This window comes from Apostichopus japonicus, chromosome 8 (genome assembly GCF_037975245.1).
Source record: "Apostichopus japonicus isolate 1M-3 chromosome 8, ASM3797524v1, whole genome shotgun sequence".
NCBI classification, from domain to species: domain Eukaryota; kingdom Metazoa; phylum Echinodermata; class Holothuroidea; order Aspidochirotida; family Stichopodidae; genus Apostichopus; species Apostichopus japonicus.
The window spans coordinates 38,230,208-38,242,096 of record NC_092568.1 but is presented as its reverse complement, the minus strand read 5'-3'; the positions used below and the strand labels follow the sequence as shown (position 1 = coordinate 38,242,096).

The window sequence follows — 11,889 nt, the reverse complement described above, 5'->3', positions numbered from 1 at the left end:
GGCGGTCACCCATCCAAGTACTGACTAGGCTCGACGCTGCTTGACTTCGGTGATCGGACGAGAACCGGTATATTCAACGTGATATGGTCGTAGACATTAGAAAGATGAAATTTAAGCTTTTTATACCCGCCCGCCCGAGACTTATTTTGCAAAGTTGAATATTCAACTCTAGACCACCTATATGGTTACTTATCCCATTAAACTAAACAATGTACATTGTGTTATATGACTTGAGAAGCTATATGGTAGCATATACGCCCGGATATGATTGCCCCGATGACTGACGCACGCACGCACACTCACCGTACTGAGAGTCTGAAGCTAGCTACGTTCGTCCGACTTGTGAACAAACCTCTTAACATAGTGTTCGTACGCTGCTCATGGGAAGCCTAAAGTGGTCTAAAATTGCCTCAATCGACCTAATTTCTGCATCACATTTACTTCCCTTTGTGTACTCCGACATCCAAGCCACAAAAAACGAGAGATTTTGTTTGAGAACATATCAAGAAAGATGTTCTCCTGTTTCTTTTCGGCACTTTTCCTGAGGGAGAACACTCGTGCAGCGTGCATGCATGCGGAATGATATATAGCCCTAATGATACACTTGTCTCGAATTAAAGGGAGCTGGAGAAAAACTTGTGATTGCAATGACAGGACACAACAATAGTGGTATATCATGGCAAGTCAATGTCTTCAACGGTGGTGGTGGTGGGGGGGGGGGGGGTTGGGAGGGGGAAAAACTTTTCATAACAATGACAGGATAAAACAATAGTGACAAAGAAATAAAGAAAGAAAGGGGTGCGGTTGTGGGTGAGGAAAAATGAAAAAGTCTACGGCACCTAGTATTCCCAGGCGGTCACCCATCCAAGTACTGACTAGGCTCGACGCTGCTTGACTTCGGTGATCGGACGAGAACCGGTATATTCAACGTGATATGGTCGTAGACATTAGAAAGATGAAATTTAAGCTTTTTATACCCGCCCGCCCCGAGACTTATTTTGCAAAGTTGAATATTCAACTCTAGACCACCTATATGGTTACTTATCCCATTAAACTAAACAATGTACATTGTGTTATATGACTTGAGAAGCTATATGGTAGCATATACGCCCGGATATGATTGCCCCGATGACTGACGCACGCACGCACACTCACCGTACTGAGAGTCTGAAGCTAGCTACGTTCGTCCGACTTGTGAACAAACCTCTTAACATAGTGTTCGTACGCTGCTCATGGGAAGCCTAAAGTGGTCTAAAATTGCCTCAATCGACCTAATTTCTGCATCACATTTACTTCCCTTTGTGTACTCCGACATCCAAGCCACAAAAAACGAGAGATTTTGTTTGAGAACATATCAAGAAAGATGTTCTCCTGTTTCTTTTCGGCACTTTTCCTGAGGGAGAACACTCGTGCAGCGTGCATGCATGCGGAATGATATATAGCCCTAATGATACACTTGTCTCGAATTAAAGGGAGCTGGAGAAAAACTTGTGATTGCAATGACAGGACACAACAATAGTGGTATATCATGGCAAGTCAATGTCTTCAACGGTGGTGGTGGTGGGGGGGGGGGGGTTGGGAGGGGGAAAAACTTTTCATAACAATGACAGGATAAAACAATAGTGACAAAGAAATAAAGAAAGAAAGGGGTGCGGTTGTGGGTGAGGAAAAATGAAAAAGTCTACGGCACCTAGTATTCCCAGGCGGTCACCCATCCAAGTACTGACTAGGCTCGACGCTGCTTGACTTCGGTGATCGGACGAGAACCGGTATATTCAACGTGATATGGTCGTAGACATTAGAAAGATGAAATTTAAGCTTTTTATACCCGCCCGCCCCGAGACTTATTTTGCAAAGTTGAATATTCAACTCTAGACCACCTATATGGTTACTTATCCCATTAAACTAAACAATGTACATTGTGTTATATGACTTGAGAAGCTATATGGTAGCATATACGCCCGGATATGATTGCCCCGATGACTGACGCACGCACGCACACTCACCGTACTGAGAGTCTGAAGCTAGCTACGTTCGTCCGACTTGTGAACAAACCTCTTAACATAGTGTTCGTACGCTGCTCATGGGAAGCCTAAAGTGGTCTAAAATTGCCTCAATCGACCTAATTTCTGCATCACATTTACTTCCCTTTGTGTACTCCGACATCCAAGCCACAAAAAACGAGAGATTTTGTTTGAGAACATATCAAGAAAGATGTTCTCCTGTTTCTTTTCGGCACTTTTCCTGAGGGAGAACACTCGTGCAGCGTGCATGCATGCGGAATGATATATAGCCCTAATGATACACTTGTCTCGAATTAAAGGGAGCTGGAGAAAAACTTGTGATTGCAATGACAGGACACAACAATAGTGGTATATCATGGCAAGTCAATGTCTTCAACGGTGGTGGTGGTGGGGGGGGGGGGGTTTGGGAGGGGGAAAAACTTTTCATAACAATGACAGGATAAAACAATAGTGACAAAGAAATAAAGAAAGAAAGGGGTGCGGTTGTGGGTGAGGAAAAATGAAAAAGTCTACGGCACCTAGTATTCCCAGGCGGTCACCCATCCAAGTACTGACTAGGCTCGACGCTGCTTGACTTCGGTGATCGGACGAGAACCGGTATATTCAACGTGATATGGTCGTAGACATTAGAAAGATGAAATTTAAGCTTTTTATACCCGCCCGCCCCGAGACTTATTTTGCAAAGTTGAATATTCAACTCTAGACCACCTATATGGTTACTTATCCCATTAAACTAAACAATGTACATTGTGTTATATGACTTGAGAAGCTATATGGTAGCATATACGCCCGGATATGATTGCCCCGATGACTGACGCACGCACGCACACTCACCGTACTGAGAGTCTGAAGCTAGCTACGTTCGTCCGACTTGTGAACAAACCTCTTAACATAGTGTTCGTACGCTGCTCATGGGAAGCCTAAAGTGGTCTAAAATTGCCTCAATCGACCTAATTTCTGCATCACATTTACTTCCCTTTGTGTACTCCGACATCCAAGCCACAAAAAACGAGAGATTTTGTTTGAGAACATATCAAGAAAGATGTTCTCCTGTTTCTTTTCGGCACTTTTCCTGAGGGAGAACACTCGTGCAGCGTGCATGCATGCGGAATGATATATAGCCCTAATGATACACTTGTCTCGAATTAAAGGGAGCTGGAGAAAAACTTGTGATTGCAATGACAGGACACAACAATAGTGGTATATCATGGCAAGTCAATGTCTTCAACGGTGGTGGTGGTGGGGGGGGGGGGGGGGTTGGGAGGGGGAAAAACTTTTCATAACAATGACAGGATAAAACAATAGTGACAAAGAAATAAAGAAAGAAAGGGGTGCGGTTGTGGGTGAGGAAAAATGAAAAAGTCTACGGCACCTAGTATTCCCAGGCGGTCACCCATCCAAGTACTGACTAGGCTCGACGCTGCTTGACTTCGGTGATCGGACGAGAACCGGTATATTCAACGTGATATGGTCGTAGACATTAGAAAGATGAAATTTAAGCTTTTTATACCCGCCCGCCCCGAGACTTATTTTGCAAAGTTGAATATTCAACTCTAGACCACCTATATGGTTACTTATCCCATTAAACTAAACAATGTACATTGTGTTATATGACTTGAGAAGCTATATGGTAGCATATACGCCCGGATATGATTGCCCCGATGACTGACGCACGCACGCACACTCACCGTACTGAGAGTCTGAAGCTAGCTACGTTCGTCCGACTTGTGAACAAACCTCTTAACATAGTGTTCGTACGCTGCTCATGGGAAGCCTAAAGTGGTCTAAAATTGCCTCAATCGACCTAATTTCTGCATCACATTTACTTCCCTTTGTGTACTCCGACATCCAAGCCACAAAAAACGAGAGATTTTGTTTGAGAACATATCAAGAAAGATGTTCTCCTGTTTCTTTTCGGCACTTTTCCTGAGGGAGAACACTCGTGCAGCGTGCATGCATGCGGAATGATATATAGCCCTAATGATACACTTGTCTCGAATTAAAGGGAGCTGGAGAAAAACTTGTGATTGCAATGACAGGACACAACAATAGTGGTATATCATGGCAAGTCAATGTCTTCAACGGTGGTGGTGGTGGGGGGGGGGGGGGTTGGGAGGGGGAAAAACTTTTCATAACAATGACAGGATAAAACAATAGTGACAAAGAAATAAAGAAAGAAAGGGGTGCGGTTGTGGGTGAGGAAAAATGAAAAAGTCTACGGCACCTAGTATTCCCAGGCGGTCACCCATCCAAGTACTGACTAGGCTCGACGCTGCTTGACTTCGGTGATCGGACGAGAACCGGTATATTCAACGTGATATGGTCGTAGACATTAGAAAGATGAAATTTAAGCTTTTTATACCCGCCCGCCCCGAGACTTATTTTGCAAAGTTGAATATTCAACTCTAGACCACCTATATGGTTACTTATCCCATTAAACTAAACAATGTACATTGTGTTATATGACTTGAGAAGCTATATGGTAGCATATACGCCCGGATATGATTGCCCCGATGACTGACGCACGCACGCACACTCACCGTACTGAGAGTCTGAAGCTAGCTACGTTCGTCCGACTTGTGAACAAACCTCTTAACATAGTGTTCGTACGCTGCTCATGGGAAGCCTAAAGTGGTCTAAAATTGCCTCAATCGACCTAATTTCTGCATCACATTTACTTCCCTTTGTGTACTCCGACATCCAAGCCACAAAAAACGAGAGATTTTGTTTGAGAACATATCAAGAAAGATGTTCTCCTGTTTCTTTTCGGCACTTTTCCTGAGGGAGAACACTCGTGCAGCGTGCATGCATGCGGAATGATATATAGCCCTAATGATACACTTGTCTCGAATTAAAGGGAGCTGGAGAAAAACTTGTGATTGCAATGACAGGACACAACAATAGTGGTATATCATGGCAAGTCAATGTCTTCAACGGTGGTGGTGGTGGGGGGGGGGGGTTTGGGAGGGGGAAAAACTTTTCATAACAATGACAGGATAAAACAATAGTGACAAAGAAATAAAGAAAGAAAGGGGTGCGGTTGTGGGTGAGGAAAAATGAAAAAGTCTACGGCACCTAGTATTCCCAGGCGGTCACCCATCCAAGTACTGACTAGGCTCGACGCTGCTTGACTTCGGTGATCGGACGAGAACCGGTATATTCAACGTGATATGGTCGTAGACATTAGAAAGATGAAATTTAAGCTTTTTATACCCGCCCGCCCCGAGACTTATTTTGCAAAGTTGAATATTCAACTCTAGACCACCTATATGGTTACTTATCCCATTAAACTAAACAATGTACATTGTGTTATATGACTTGAGAAGCTATATGGTAGCATATACGCCCGGATATGATTGCCCCGATGACTGACGCACGCACGCACACTCACCGTACTGAGAGTCTGAAGCTAGCTACGTTCGTCCGACTTGTGAACAAACCTCTTAACATAGTGTTCGTACGCTGCTCATGGGAAGCCTAAAGTGGTCTAAAATTGCCTCAATCGACCTAATTTCTGCATCACATTTACTTCCCTTTGTGTACTCCGACATCCAAGCCACAAAAAACGAGAGATTTTGTTTGAGAACATATCAAGAAAGATGTTCTCCTGTTTCTTTTCGGCACTTTTCCTGAGGGAGAACACTCGTGCAGCGTGCATGCATGCGGAATGATATATAGCCCTAATGATACACTTGTCTCGAATTAAAGGGAGCTGGAGAAAAACTTGTGATTGCAATGACAGGACACAACAATAGTGGTATATCATGGCAAGTCAATGTCTTCAACGGTGGTGGTGGTGGGGGGGGGGGGTTTGGGAGGGGGAAAAACTTTTCATAACAATGACAGGATAAAACAATAGTGACAAAGAAATAAAGAAAGAAAGGGGTGCGGTTGTGGGTGAGGAAAAATGAAAAAGTCTACGGCACCTAGTATTCCCAGGCGGTCACCCATCCAAGTACTGACTAGGCTCGACGCTGCTTGACTTCGGTGATCGGACGAGAACCGGTATATTCAACGTGATATGGTCGTAGACATTAGAAAGATGAAATTTAAGCTTTTTATACCCGCCCGCCCCGAGACTTATTTTGCAAAGTTGAATATTCAACTCTAGACCACCTATATGGTTACTTATCCCATTAAACTAAACAATGTACATTGTGTTATATGACTTGAGAAGCTATATGGTAGCATATACGCCCGGATATGATTGCCCCGATGACTGACGCACGCACGCACACTCACCGTACTGAGAGTCTGAAGCTAGCTACGTTCGTCCGACTTGTGAACAAACCTCTTAACATAGTGTTCGTACGCTGCTCATGGGAAGCCTAAAGTGGTCTAAAATTGCCTCAATCGACCTAATTTCTGCATCACATTTACTTCCCTTTGTGTACTCCGACATCCAAGCCACAAAAAACGAGAGATTTTGTTTGAGAACATATCAAGAAAGATGTTCTCCTGTTTCTTTTCGGCACTTTTCCTGAGGGAGAACACTCGTGCAGCGTGCATGCATGCGGAATGATATATAGCCCTAATGATACACTTGTCTCGAATTAAAGGGAGCTGGAGAAAAACTTGTGATTGCAATGACAGGACACAACAATAGTGGTATATCATGGCAAGTCAATGTCTTCAACGGTGGTGGTGGTGGGGGGGGGGGGGTTGGGAGGGGGAAAAACTTTTCATAACAATGACAGGATAAAACAATAGTGACAAAGAAATAAAGAAAGAAAGGGGTGCGGTTGTGGGTGAGGAAAAATGAAAAAGTCTACGGCACCTAGTATTCCCAGGCGGTCACCCATCCAAGTACTGACTAGGCTCGACGCTGCTTGACTTCGGTGATCGGACGAGAACCGGTATATTCAACGTGATATGGTCGTAGACATTAGAAAGATGAAATTTAAGCTTTTTATACCCGCCCGCCCCGAGACTTATTTTGCAAAGTTGAATATTCAACTCTAGACCACCTATATGGTTACTTATCCCATTAAACTAAACAATGTACATTGTGTTATATGACTTGAGAAGCTATATGGTAGCATATACGCCCGGATATGATTGCCCCGATGACTGACGCACGCACGCACACTCACCGTACTGAGAGTCTGAAGCTAGCTACGTTCGTCCGACTTGTGAACAAACCTCTTAACATAGTGTTCGTACGCTGCTCATGGGAAGCCTAAAGTGGTCTAAAATTGCCTCAATCGACCTAATTTCTGCATCACATTTACTTCCCTTTGTGTACTCCGACATCCAAGCCACAAAAAACGAGAGATTTTGTTTGAGAACATATCAAGAAAGATGTTCTCCTGTTTCTTTTCGGCACTTTTCCTGAGGGAGAACACTCGTGCAGCGTGCATGCATGCGGAATGATATATAGCCCTAATGATACACTTGTCTCGAATTAAAGGGAGCTGGAGAAAAACTTGTGATTGCAATGACAGGACACAACAATAGTGGTATATCATGGCAAGTCAATGTCTTCAACGGTGGTGGTGGTGGGGGGGGGGGGTTGGGAGGGGGAAAAACTTTTCATAACAATGACAGGATAAAACAATAGTGACAAAGAAATAAAGAAAGAAAGGGGTGCGGTTGTGGGTGAGGAAAAATGAAAAAGTCTACGGCACCTAGTATTCCCAGGCGGTCACCCATCCAAGTACTGACTAGGCTCGACGCTGCTTGACTTCGGTGATCGGACGAGAACCGGTATATTCAACGTGATATGGTCGTAGACATTAGAAAGATGAAATTTAAGCTTTTTATACCCGCCCGCCCCGAGACTTATTTTGCAAAGTTGAATATTCAACTCTAGACCACCTATATGGTTACTTATCCCATTAAACTAAACAATGTACATTGTGTTATATGACTTGAGAAGCTATATGGTAGCATATACGCCCGGATATGATTGCCCCGATGACTGACGCACGCACGCACACTCACCGTACTGAGAGTCTGAAGCTAGCTACGTTCGTCCGACTTGTGAACAAACCTCTTAACATAGTGTTCGTACGCTGCTCATGGGAAGCCTAAAGTGGTCTAAAATTGCCTCAATCGACCTAATTTCTGCATCACATTTACTTCCCTTTGTGTACTCCGACATCCAAGCCACAAAAAACGAGAGATTTTGTTTGAGAACATATCAAGAAAGATGTTCTCCTGTTTCTTTTCGGCACTTTTCCTGAGGGAGAACACTCGTGCAGCGTGCATGCATGCGGAATGATATATAGCCCTAATGATACACTTGTCTCGAATTAAAGGGAGCTGGAGAAAAACTTGTGATTGCAATGACAGGACACAACAATAGTGGTATATCATGGCAAGTCAATGTCTTCAACGGTGGTGGTGGTGGGGGGGGGGGGGGGGTTGGGAGGGGGAAAAACTTTTCATAACAATGACAGGATAAAACAATAGTGACAAAGAAATAAAGAAAGAAAGGGGTGCGGTTGTGGGTGAGGAAAAATGAAAAAGTCTACGGCACCTAGTATTCCCAGGCGGTCACCCATCCAAGTACTGACTAGGCTCGACGCTGCTTGACTTCGGTGATCGGACGAGAACCGGTATATTCAACGTGATATGGTCGTAGACATTAGAAAGATGAAATTTAAGCTTTTTATACCCGCCCGCCCCGAGACTTATTTTGCAAAGTTGAATATTCAACTCTAGACCACCTATATGGTTACTTATCCCATTAAACTAAACAATGTACATTGTGTTATATGACTTGAGAAGCTATATGGTAGCATATACGCCCGGATATGATTGCCCCGATGACTGACGCACGCACGCACACTCACCGTACTGAGAGTCTGAAGCTAGCTACGTTCGTCCGACTTGTGAACAAACCTCTTAACATAGTGTTCGTACGCTGCTCATGGGAAGCCTAAAGTGGTCTAAAATTGCCTCAATCGACCTAATTTCTGCATCACATTTACTTCCCTTTGTGTACTCCGACATCCAAGCCACAAAAAACGAGAGATTTTGTTTGAGAACATATCAAGAAAGATGTTCTCCTGTTTCTTTTCGGCACTTTTCCTGAGGGAGAACACTCGTGCAGCGTGCATGCATGCGGAATGATATATAGCCCTAATGATACACTTGTCTCGAATTAAAGGGAGCTGGAGAAAAACTTGTGATTGCAATGACAGGACACAACAATAGTGGTATATCATGGCAAGTCAATGTCTTCAACGGTGGTGGTGGTGGGGGGGGGGGGGTTGGGAGGGGGAAAAACTTTTCATAACAATGACAGGATAAAACAATAGTGACAAAGAAATAAAGAAAGAAAGGGGTGCGGTTGTGGGTGAGGAAAAATGAAAAAGTCTACGGCACCTAGTATTCCCAGGCGGTCACCCATCCAAGTACTGACTAGGCTCGACGCTGCTTGACTTCGGTGATCGGACGAGAACCGGTATATTCAACGTGATATGGTCGTAGACATTAGAAAGATGAAATTTAAGCTTTTTATACCCGCCCGCCCCGAGACTTATTTTGCAAAGTTGAATATTCAACTCTAGACCACCTATATGGTTACTTATCCCATTAAACTAAACAATGTACATTGTGTTATATGACTTGAGAAGCTATATGGTAGCATATACGCCCGGATATGATTGCCCCGATGACTGACGCACGCACGCACACTCACCGTACTGAGAGTCTGAAGCTAGCTACGTTCGTCCGACTTGTGAACAAACCTCTTAACATAGTGTTCGTACGCTGCTCATGGGAAGCCTAAAGTGGTCTAAAATTGCCTCAATCGACCTAATTTCTGCATCACATTTACTTCCCTTTGTGTACTCCGACATCCAAGCCACAAAAAACGAGAGATTTTGTTTGAGAACATATCAAGAAAGATGTTCTCCTGTTTCTTTTCGGCACTTTTCCTGAGGGAGAACACTCGTGCAGCGTGCATGCATGCGGAATGATATATAGCCCTAATGATACACTTGTCTCGAATTAAAGGGAGCTGGAGAAAAACTTGTGATTGCAATGACAGGACACAACAATAGTGGTATATCATGGCAAGTCAATGTCTTCAACGGTGGTGGTGGTGGGGGGGGGGGGTTGGGAGGGGGAAAAACTTTTCATAACAATGACAGGATAAAACAATAGTGACAAAGAAATAAAGAAAGAAAGGGGTGCGGTTGTGGGTGAGGAAAAATGAAAAAGTCTACGGCACCTAGTATTCCCAGGCGGTCACCCATCCAAGTACTGACTAGGCTCGACGCTGCTTGACTTCGGTGATCGGACGAGAACCGGTATATTCAACGTGATATGGTCGTAGACATTAGAAAGATGAAATTTAAGCTTTTTATACCCGCCCGCCCCGAGACTTATTTTGCAAAGTTGAATATTCAACTCTAGACCACCTATATGGTTACTTATCCCATTAAACTAAACAATGTACATTGTGTTATATGACTTGAGAAGCTATATGGTAGCATATACGCCCGGATATGATTGCCCCGATGACTGACGCACGCACGCACACTCACCGTACTGAGAGTCTGAAGCTAGCTACGTTCGTCCGACTTGTGAACAAACCTCTTAACATAGTGTTCGTACGCTGCTCATGGGAAGCCTAAAGTGGTCTAAAATTGCCTCAATCGACCTAATTTCTGCATCACATTTACTTCCCTTTGTGTACTCCGACATCCAAGCCACAAAAAACGAGAGATTTTGTTTGAGAACATATCAAGAAAGATGTTCTCCTGTTTCTTTTCGGCACTTTTCCTGAGGGAGAACACTCGTGCAGCGTGCATGCATGCGGAATGATATATAGCCCTAATGATACACTTGTCTCGAATTAAAGGGAGCTGGAGAAAAACTTGTGATTGCAATGACAGGACACAACAATAGTGGTATATCATGGCAAGTCAATGTCTTCAACGGTGGTGGTGGTGGGGGGGGGGGGGTTGGGAGGGGGAAAAACTTTTCATAACAATGACAGGATAAAACAATAGTGACAAAGAAATAAAGAAAGAAAGGGGTGCGGTTGTGGGTGAGGAAAAATGAAAAAGTCTACGGCACCTAGTATTCCCAGGCGGTCACCCATCCAAGTACTGACTAGGCTCGACGCTGCTTGACTTCGGTGATCGGACGAGAACCGGTATATTCAACGTGATATGGTCGTAGACATTAGAAAGATGAAATTTAAGCTTTTTATACCCGCCCGCCCCGAGACTTATTTTGCAAAGTTGAATATTCAACTCTAGACCACCTATATGGTTACTTATCCCATTAAACTAAACAATGTACATTGTGTTATATGACTTGAGAAGCTATATGGTAGCATATACGCCCGGATATGATTGCCCCGATGACTGACGCACGCACGCACACTCACCGTACTGAGAGTCTGAAGCTAGCTACGTTCGTCCGACTTGTGAACAAACCTCTTAACATAGTGTTCGTACGCTGCTCATGGGAAGCCTAAAGTGGTCTAAAATTGCCTCAATCGACCTAATTTCTGCATCACATTTACTTCCCTTTGTGTACTCCGACATCCAAGCCACAAAAAACGAGAGATTTTGTTTGAGAACATATCAAGAAAGATGTTCTCCTGTTTCTTTTCGGCACTTTTCCTGAGGGAGAACACTCGTGCAGCGTGCATGCATGCGGAATGATATATAGCCCTAATGATACACTTGTCTCGAATTAAAGGGAGCTGGAGAAAAACTTGTGATTGCAATGACAGGACACAACAATAGTGGTATATCATGGCAAGTCAATGTCTTCAACGGTGGTGGTGGTGGGGGGGGGGGGTTGGGAGGGGGAAAAACTTTTCATAACAATGACAGGATAAAACAATAGTGACAAAGAAATAAAGAAAGAAAGGGGTGCGGTTGTGGGTGAGGAAAAA

At 43.9% G+C, this 11,889-nt stretch overlaps 13 non-coding genes across 13 annotated transcripts; all 13 read right to left on the bottom strand.

Annotated features, from left to right (window-relative positions):
* Positions 1-827: 827 nt before the first annotated feature.
* Positions 828-946, bottom strand: LOC139972361 (5S ribosomal RNA). The gene has a single exon (XR_011794787.1). It is a non-coding gene; the product is annotated as a 5S ribosomal RNA (ribosomal RNA).
* Positions 947-1,678: 732 nt separating this feature from the next.
* Positions 1,679-1,797, bottom strand: LOC139972359 (5S ribosomal RNA). Its single transcript, XR_011794786.1, has one exon. It is a non-coding gene; the product is annotated as a 5S ribosomal RNA (ribosomal RNA).
* Positions 1,798-2,530: 733 nt separating this feature from the next.
* LOC139972358 (5S ribosomal RNA) lies at positions 2,531-2,649 on the bottom strand. The gene has a single exon (XR_011794785.1). It is a non-coding gene; the product is annotated as a 5S ribosomal RNA (ribosomal RNA).
* A 735-nt stretch (positions 2,650-3,384) lies between these two features.
* On the bottom strand, positions 3,385-3,503 carry LOC139972357 (5S ribosomal RNA). The gene has a single exon (XR_011794784.1). It is a non-coding gene; the product is annotated as a 5S ribosomal RNA (ribosomal RNA).
* Positions 3,504-4,236: 733 nt separating this feature from the next.
* Positions 4,237-4,355, bottom strand: LOC139972356 (5S ribosomal RNA). The gene has a single exon (XR_011794783.1). It is a non-coding gene; the product is annotated as a 5S ribosomal RNA (ribosomal RNA).
* A 732-nt stretch (positions 4,356-5,087) lies between these two features.
* LOC139972355 (5S ribosomal RNA) lies at positions 5,088-5,206 on the bottom strand. Its single transcript, XR_011794782.1, has one exon. It is a non-coding gene; the product is annotated as a 5S ribosomal RNA (ribosomal RNA).
* A 732-nt stretch (positions 5,207-5,938) lies between these two features.
* Positions 5,939-6,057, bottom strand: LOC139972353 (5S ribosomal RNA). Its single transcript, XR_011794780.1, has one exon. It is a non-coding gene; the product is annotated as a 5S ribosomal RNA (ribosomal RNA).
* A 732-nt stretch (positions 6,058-6,789) lies between these two features.
* On the bottom strand, positions 6,790-6,908 carry LOC139972352 (5S ribosomal RNA). Its single transcript, XR_011794779.1, has one exon. It is a non-coding gene; the product is annotated as a 5S ribosomal RNA (ribosomal RNA).
* A 731-nt stretch (positions 6,909-7,639) lies between these two features.
* LOC139972351 (5S ribosomal RNA) lies at positions 7,640-7,758 on the bottom strand. The gene has a single exon (XR_011794778.1). It is a non-coding gene; the product is annotated as a 5S ribosomal RNA (ribosomal RNA).
* Positions 7,759-8,493: 735 nt separating this feature from the next.
* LOC139972350 (5S ribosomal RNA) lies at positions 8,494-8,612 on the bottom strand. Its single transcript, XR_011794777.1, has one exon. It is a non-coding gene; the product is annotated as a 5S ribosomal RNA (ribosomal RNA).
* A 732-nt stretch (positions 8,613-9,344) lies between these two features.
* Positions 9,345-9,463, bottom strand: LOC139972348 (5S ribosomal RNA). The gene has a single exon (XR_011794776.1). It is a non-coding gene; the product is annotated as a 5S ribosomal RNA (ribosomal RNA).
* Positions 9,464-10,194: 731 nt separating this feature from the next.
* Positions 10,195-10,313, bottom strand: LOC139972347 (5S ribosomal RNA). The gene has a single exon (XR_011794775.1). It is a non-coding gene; the product is annotated as a 5S ribosomal RNA (ribosomal RNA).
* A 732-nt stretch (positions 10,314-11,045) lies between these two features.
* Positions 11,046-11,164, bottom strand: LOC139972346 (5S ribosomal RNA). The gene has a single exon (XR_011794774.1). It is a non-coding gene; the product is annotated as a 5S ribosomal RNA (ribosomal RNA).
* Positions 11,165-11,889: the final 725 nt, after the last annotated feature.